The 9,052-nt window shown below is 37.3% G+C and overlaps 1 long non-coding RNA gene across 1 annotated transcript; it reads right to left on the bottom strand.

Annotated features, from left to right (window-relative positions):
- Positions 1-520: 520 nt before the first annotated feature.
- Positions 521-4,095, bottom strand: LOC132605369 (uncharacterized). Its single transcript, XR_009569159.1, has 3 exons — positions 3,571-4,095; positions 2,899-2,946; positions 521-1,007 (listed from the first exon to the last, which is right to left on the bottom strand). It is a non-coding gene; the product is annotated as an uncharacterized LOC132605369 (long non-coding RNA).
- Between the last annotated feature and the right edge of the window lie 4,957 nt (positions 4,096-9,052).

The raw sequence follows: 9,052 nt of genomic DNA, 5'->3' as shown, positions 1-9,052 counted from the left end.
CCAATATTAACAACAGTATGAAAATGATGGACTTACCTCGTATGTCCAATCCAAACTGCACCTGTTACACTTTCCTGTTTACTTTCCCTTTCAATCTTTAACTTTACATTTCGATCGTACTTCAAATACCTTACCCGACGTACATCCTTCATACCGTTGCTTACCTGCGTACTTTGTAACTTCCAATATCATTAGTCACTTTCTTCTGTCGATGCCGTTCTACTGCTGAAACCAAGGGTTAGTATAAGGAATTTCATTTCCTATGACTGGGCTCTATCGCACGATCTAAGATTCAAAGAAAGGTAACATCCTAAATGTCCTGTAGCCTCCTGTTTATAGATGTGGTGCACAACACACCGATAAACAAGACTCTACTAGACACGGCCTGTAGACATTCCGAGGACAAACCACTCTGATACCACTTCTGTCACGACCCAACCCCGTGAGCCGCGACTGGTGCCCTACTTGGACACCCAGACAGACAAACATATCAATTCGTAACACACTTATTCAAATCGAATCACATCCAAATAGCATATACGGCCACAAATATTATATGTCGTCTCAAACTATATCAAACTGTATCGAACACATTTCAACGCAATCATATGCGGACATATATATATATCAAAAAGCCGGCAAGGCTATCAAATGTATCAAAAGCTGACAAGGCTATCAAATGTATCAAAAGCCGACAAGGCTATCAAATGGCACAACGGCCCAAAACATATACAAAGTGCACGCCGACAAGGCTGTCATAACGAACAGGGTCATACAAACACATCTGTACAGAAGTAGACGCACACACCCACAAATACGTCTACAGACCTCTAAACAGACCAAACGGATCATATTGCGGAACAGGGCCCCGCCGTACCCCTGAACAAATATATACATACACGGCGAACGAATATATACCAAAATATATGCTCTGAAATGAGAAGAGCACTCCAAACAGCAGAAGAGGGTGTCCTAAACTGGTGGATCACCAAACTGTGCATATGTACCTGCGGGCATGAAACGCAGCCCCCGAAGAACGGGGGTCAGTACGAAATATGTACTGAGTATGCAAAGCAGAAAATACAGAAACAGATCTGAGGCATAAACGAAATGGTAGTACAGAACATAAGTATAAATTCAACATATCAAAATGTTTACTTTAAAACATAAGTCATGCGTAGGGTACAGAAGAATATGGTCGCCCGCCCGTCGATGGCGCCATAACACAGCATAACACCAGAAAGTTTCAAATCTCTGTATCTCCGTCACATATCATAACACAACATACCACCATACACAGCATAACACCAAATATAAGTGGAACCCGACCCTCATTGGCGAGTAGCTCGGTGAACCATAAACACAGCATAACTCCGGAGTATATCAAAGTGCCCACGATAACAGAACCGGCCCGGGACTCGGCGAAACGAATAACAGAATGCACGAATAGAGTCGTGAGTGTCATATGCATAAAATCATTATCATAAATTCAAACATAAGTAAAATGATCATATTTGAAAATCGAAATAATAGTCTTAACAAATTCTTTCAAAAGTTTCCGAATTTCATAAAGGAAAGTCGCGGGACCCACAGATGGTTATTTACCCGAGTCGGGCCCGCCTATTGATGTGGCGTGATTTTACGCCACAATCGATGCTTTTTAACTATAAGTTTTACTTGTTTTTAAGCAAGTCTATGTCATTTTACGTAGTTTTTGTCATGTTTCAGGTAATACGAGGTCCCTAGAGCCTAAGTGTGGAAAACAAGCAAAAAAGTTGCAAAACTGGAATTTACTGGAGGTTCTGGAAAATATCGTGGAAAAATACTCTGCGCTATCGCGCAGAGTACCCACGTGATCGCGCCCACGCGGGAAATGTACTCCACGCGATCGCGCTGGAATTTAACGCGATCGCGCCTACGCGCGTTGTTAATTCCACGCGATCGCACAGTATCGACACGCGATCGCGATGAAGGGAGCAGTGGAAGCTGACGTCATTCACGCGATCGCGCAGACACATGGCGCGATCGCGATGAAGGATTTTCGGCAATTTCGACCAGAACTCGGATTTTGACGATTTCTTCCATTCCAGTACATATAAATAGAAAATTAGGGCAAAACATGAGACATCTTTGGCACAACACACAAGTTCTTGGAGGCTAGGGTTCATCACCAACACCTTGGAAGAGAAGATTTGGAGACACCAATGAGAAATTCTTTACCCATTTCTTCTACTCTTGCTATGTATTGAATATTTATGTGTGTAGTATTTCATTTCAATACTTGAATTTCGTTTATGGAAATATTCTTGATTAAAGTTTGGATTGAATCTCTTGTTTTGCTTATGTGTTGAATGATTTTATTCCTAATGAAGTGAGTTATTGTTTCTTTAATTAATCTCATTTTGAATGATTCTTAAGGGAGTAGCTAACCCTAAGACTTGCCCATTTATTTCGGTTTAAACTTGGAAGAGGCAAACTCGGGATTGGGAAAGATTAATTAACAAGAATTTGGGGCGTTAACCCTCATCTAATGGAAATCGACCTAGGAATAGGCGACACCACTTGTAGCCACCTATGGAAAACATACATATCATATGCCATATAGGCTCCTACAAAAGTATTGAGGTAATCCGAGCATTTATGTGCAAGAAATGACATTAAAGAATTACGAAAATCCTTAAAGTGAAACCTTTCAATACAAAGTTCAGAAAGCGATTATTTCAAAGACGTAAAGGTTCATACTTTTATCAAATCATACATAAGAGTGCCAAGGAATATATATATATATATATATATATCATATCATGCTTGGATTTCGAATCATAGGATTTTCCTTAAGGCTTTAATCTAGCCTATTGAACTAAGGCATGCTAAAAGAAAGGAGGTTGCTTTACATACCTGTCAGCGACTATTCATGAATCCTTTTCGCCTCGTCGCCCCTTTAGCCTATTTATATAAAAGTAACGTTATCGTTAGTAACTATATTTTCTAGTCCACAATTCTATAACCCATTTCTTATTGAACCTATATTTTAGTTTATATATCCTCGTTTAGGGTTTTCTATTATCTAAAAATCTAGCGAAAATCCGGCAGCACTTCTCCTATAATTCGTACTCCAATCCAACTCCCAAACAGCTCACAATATATATACAATGTCGTCAACAACAACAACAATATTCACGAGCTGTATTCCAAAAATTCCATCCACAACAACTCTCTAAATTATTTCACATGATCATAAGCAACAACAACAATTACAATCTCCTTTAACCCTTTTTGAACTCAAACATCAATACCAAAGAATATACACCAAGATAGCCCAATATATGTTTTGTATACTAACTTATACACTTCCTTCTTCCAAATTCTTAAGGCATATCAATACACGAAAACAACATCATCTAATATCCATGTACAAGAAAACTATCTAATATCACAAGTTTTAAAACATGCCATAAGATCAATACAAGTTCTAGCATGACTTAAGCTCTTCTTTCAAAAATTCAACATCCATCGAGTTGTATAAAGACCAAACAATCTCAAGAACATGTAGGAGGAATGAAATCTTACCTCAATAATTGGAAGGAAAGCCTTACTAGCAAACTTGACCTCTTAAAATTCTTGCTGGAAATTACAACTTTTCTTTATAAAGGATGAAGTTACTAAGAGCTCCAAATGCACTACATCCATGAGCATCTGCTACTAAGGGGTTTATTCAAGGATTATAAGAGTTGATAGAAATGTTTTGCACTTCTCTAAGGGTATAAAGGTTGATAGAACGTTGCTGCCCCCAAACAGAAAAATAAAATAAAGTTGTCGGAAAATGTTCTTAGTTCTTTCAATATTAGTTTTCTCCTAAGTAACAAATGGTTTGCCTAATTGGGCTGATTGCACTCTAGAGAAACACGTTATATACCACCTGTACACTTGGCCTTTCCATGTGAATAAAATAATACACATGCCAAACATTTAGCTTGTACACTAAATCTGAAAATGTAACCAATCCATATTGGGTCCACATCTGGAAATTATGCCCCTAAAATTTCTCACGTTAATTCATTTGCCTCCCAACTCACTTAAATATTTACCACTTAATAATCTAATCATAGTTAATTAATTCCTAATCTCCATTAATATTTTCATACTAATTGAAACTTATAAACACTCGTGCACTAATTAAAATTGAGAATTAAAAGTCCCTATTCCATATCCCAAAATAATCCCGTCCTTAACTTATGTCGATTCGCTTAAAAATATTCCAATGTACAAAAATATGGGATATAACAGCTTCCATATCCGAAAAATCAACTACTAAAATTACCTATTCTTTGTGCACATTTTATGTTCTTGGACGTTGGCAATCAAAAATGGTGTCATACACTTGTGTTTTGGATTCTGTGTAATTTGTTTGGTAAGGATGAATATTAAAGTGTAGTGTAATGACTCATTCTTCCTTTACACGTATCCATCAACAAAAACTATATTCTCTTTCCAATTGTAAATTGTAGTGGAAAGTACTAGCACACTTAATGATGACAATTCCTTCTCTTTTTCCCATGTGTCAATATGTAATGTACATGCATTTGACTCATCAACAAAAACTGCCATATATCCACAAAATATGCACGCATGCTTTCACTTGCTGCCCAATTATTAATGATACGCGTGGATTTTATGGACGTAATATTTATCTATTAAGCTTTAGTTAATACCATAATTAATATTTTTTTTTGTCTTAAATAATTTTAGGACTTCATTCCTTATATACACCGAGCTCTTGATTTTCATCCTTGGATATGATCGAATTCTCCGGGCTCGAGTAGATTTGCTCCTGTCGGACGATTAAATTTTCTAGTCCAAAAATACGGGATGTAACGTGCCTGATGGATCCATTCAGTGTAAAATTAAGGTATCGTCCTAATTGGGCGGAGCGATCCTTGTCCTACGGTGGCTACGTAGTTTCACGATATCTGAGCCTTCTTGGTAATTCGTGCAACTCCCAAAAACATGAACATGATATAGTTGGCTAAGAAGCCCATGATTTTCGTGAATTAACTTGTACTTGTCTTGGAATCATGATTTCACGAAATAACTTGTAAACATGGTTTCATGAAATAACTTGTAAATATGGTTTCATGAAATAACTTGTATTTAGTATGTATGTATCTTGTATCATAGCATGAAAGTAATTATATAATATAGTTACATTAAAACTTGTAGACATGTAGGATATTCATGAAAAAACATGCATGCAAGAACCCATGGAATACGAGATATGGGTTTTCATGGATTACAGACTAATTCTCAATAATCATATGGAGTTATTAAGAACACAATGATAGAATCATAGCAATTCATACATAATATAATCATGGACATGGACCTAGGGTTATCATGAACATAGTATAAAATAGAAACCCTAGTTTTGTAAAGTTTCATACTTTATGGATTAGGAGGCGTGGGGACGAACAATGATGTTCCCACATGTAGATAGTAACTCTACATACCTTAGTCGCTCCAAAACTTGAATTAAAGACTTGAGCTTTGAAGAAGATTTCCAAAATCTTGAATTCTTGAACCTTGAGATGGGTTTTATTGAAAACCCTAGTTTTGGAATGATGGTTTCTTGTTTAGATTACAAGGATATGTATTAGAATTGAGTTGAAATAATTAGAGTAGGCGTACCTTGGTGTTCTTGATGATGGAAGAGGGTAGGAGTGTTATAGCCCGTATCTTGTACATTTGGAAATCCCAAAGTCGTCGTGGGAAGTTAAGGACGAGATCATTTTCAAAACATATTTCAACAAACGAGTTGGTTATAAATAATATTTATGAATATTATTGCATGGAAATATTGAGAAAGGTTAAGGGTAAAAATGAAAATTCACAAGATGGCTTGTGGTAATATTGCGGAAATCTAAGGGCAAAATGGGAATTTTACAAAAAAAATTGTCTTGAAATTTCTAGACCAAGCCAAGGCTTGGCCGTGAGTGTGTGTGTGCATGCATGCATATGTGGGTCCCACTTCTATGTAGGTGAAGCTTATGGAGCAAGCCAAATGGTTTTCTTTAATTAAAGGAAATTTCAAGAAAAAGTTGGGAAAAATCAAGAAATTTCTAGAGAGGGGCATGTGCTCCTCACATGCTTGGAAATATATGTATATATACATATATATATATATATATATATATATATATGAGTCTCCTTCTAATTCAAGACAAAAGGAGAAGAACAAAACAAAAAAGATGAAGAGAGTGGAAGGTGAGGGTTTCGGCCACCCCATGGAAATTTGACCATGGGAAATATTGTTCCAAAAATTGTTTTCTTGTGGTATCTCCACTAATTCAAGGGTCCTCTACAACGTGGTATAATTATTTCGGGAGATAGGCCATCCGTTTCGTCGTTTCCGCATTCTAGTCAAGTGAAGAAGTTAAAGGGGAGAGGTAAGATTTAATCCCTTTCTATGTGTTATGAAGGGTTTATATGTGTTGTAGTATGCTAAGATGGAAGAAATTCATGATAGAAATCAAGTTTAAGTTGAGCCGTGTGAAGTATTGTTTGGCCGTGTGTTATGCATAACGTGTAGAAATGATGAACTAAGTGTATTTAGCATGATTATGTGTTGTAGTAACGTGTAGAAAATGAATGAAAATCATGGAACGTGTGTGTTGTGGTGTTGGCCGAGGATGGGCTGGTTTGTGTAGGCATGATGGACTAATGTGATGTAGTAGCTTGATTGTTGTGTTGTGAATCTCATAATGAAAAATGAATGGAAAGTATGAAATCATGCATGTTAAAGTTGTAGTTGTATATGCATGGTATGGCCGAGTATATGTAGTATGTTGGCCGTGTGTGTGAGTTGTGTTATATGGAAAAGGATGAATGAATTTCATGTAGCATGTGGTTGTTGTTGTAATGTGTAGAGATGGATGAAATTGTATGAAAAATGTGTAAGAAGTCATTGTGGTCGAAAATGGTGTTGTTTGGTAGGTTAAGGTAAATTGATGTAATTTGATATTCTAGCCGTCGCCGTTATGAATTATGTGATGTTGAATGAAGGGTGTCATCGAAGTTAATGTATACGAATGATAAGCAAATGTATGGTTGGGATTGACGTTGAAGGTTTCGGATGAAATAGTATGTAGATTGAGTCGTTGAAAGATTATGTGAATTGAATTGAATTGAATCGAATTAAATTGAATGTTGGAATGTTGCTAGAATAATTGTTAGTATTGTTGTTGATTTGGCCGGGTTAAATTCCCGGATTGTTGTTGTTGATTTGGGGCCGAGCCGTATTCTCGGGGTTGGTACATTTACAGGAGAAATGCTGCCGAAATTTCAGCAGACAAAGTGTTACTTTAAAGAATTAACTTCTAAAGGCTCTAATCAAGTTTTGGTAAACATGACCAATTTATAGATTTTGGCGGATTTGGAACGTGAAATTGGAGTTGCATAAGGAGCGGAAAAGGTATGTAAGGCTTCACCCTTTTTTCTATGGCATGTCTTAAATGGAATATGTTGGATGTGAGCCTCGGGAATAACCCTATTATCCGGAATCCGCACCTAAAGTTTCCCCTTTTTCACTCAGTATAATTGAATTAGAAATTGTGCAAAATGTTGAAAAACCTTCCTAAACCTCTAGAACTTGCATAACTAAGACCCGACTACCTTGAGACCCTTACAAGTAACGCCACGACATGTAACATATGTAAATTTGGTGCGCCGCCTCATTTGATCTGAGGTGGGCCCACTGTTTCCCCGATTTACCTTATTGCTCCGCTTGACTTACTTTGAAGCTGAATCCAAAAGAAACCTTCGATCCTTATTCCATTACCAAATGACAAGTACTGTACCTATCCCAACGAGAATACTTCCATGATGATAATGATAACGATGATGTCAGAAAAGAGAATATGCCTATGATAAGTACGACAAGAATGATTCCACGACTAAGAGTCTTGAGCTAAGAATCCAATGCGAATATGAAAGTGTTATACTAGTTCTTGAACCTTAATTCTATTCCGTAGCTATGACACTAGTTTCTAAAAGACTTCAAAGCATATGAATTGACGGTTATAATGCCTATGATCTTATTCTATGTCTCCTCTTAAAGTTATCTTTCGTTGATAGTCTCGCCTTATAATTATCGTTCCTTCAAGGTGAGACAAGTGACCCGAGTATTCCATAATGTAATCGGAGTATTTCGACCTTACGTCACTCCGATGGACACATGATTTTCTTTGGGCTCTCATGCATGCCAATTGTATGACATGTGTGTATGAATGTGAATATGTATATGTATATGGGGAAAAAGGGGAAGGGCCACTGTTATATCACCACCTGATTCAGCTGGATTTCGTCCCGGACGCGGGATATGGGAGAGCCGGATACGGCGTCTGTATATGCGATATATATATAATATGTTGGGACACTGTTGGGGAGGGGGTGGGAGAGCCGATGTACTCGGCGTCTGTGAATGTTAATGAATGACACCGTTCTCTGAAATGTTCTGTTTTCTGTATATGTAAATAAGAGATACCGTTTTCCTGAAAAAGAAACTAAGCATGCATGATATCTGCAGAAAGGCATTCATATGCACAGGCTACATCTGTCCCAGTATAAGCTCCATATGTCTATTCTGTTATTGTTCATACTGTATATTCCTTTATTATGGTACTATTCATGCTTTACATACTCAGTACATTACTCGTACTGACCCCTCTTCTTCGGGGGCTGCGTTCATGCCGCGCAGGTACTCCCAGATGATTAGAAGACCTTACTGAAGGTGTTCCAGCGGAGATGGCGAACTCCACTCGTCCCGGAGGATTGCCAAGTCCAAGTATATGCTAAGATGTTCTGTTCTATGTTAGAGACTTTGCAGACAGAGTCATGGGTATAGAGTGTCAGCATTGGTAGACGGCTTCACCAGCCGATATGTTATTATGTTTTATGTCACGAGTCTTATATGGTGTCAGATTTTACTTATGAAAAAAAAAATTGAGAACTTACTATGTAATTATTCCTTAACTGATACAAGAGTTTGTCTATGTAA

This window comes from Lycium barbarum, chromosome 8 (assembly GCF_019175385.1).
Source record: "Lycium barbarum isolate Lr01 chromosome 8, ASM1917538v2, whole genome shotgun sequence".
In the NCBI taxonomy this organism is placed as follows: Eukaryota; Viridiplantae; Streptophyta; class Magnoliopsida; order Solanales; family Solanaceae; genus Lycium; species Lycium barbarum.
The sequence above is the reverse complement of the archived record's forward strand: the minus strand, read 5'-3'. Positions and strand labels throughout refer to the sequence as shown.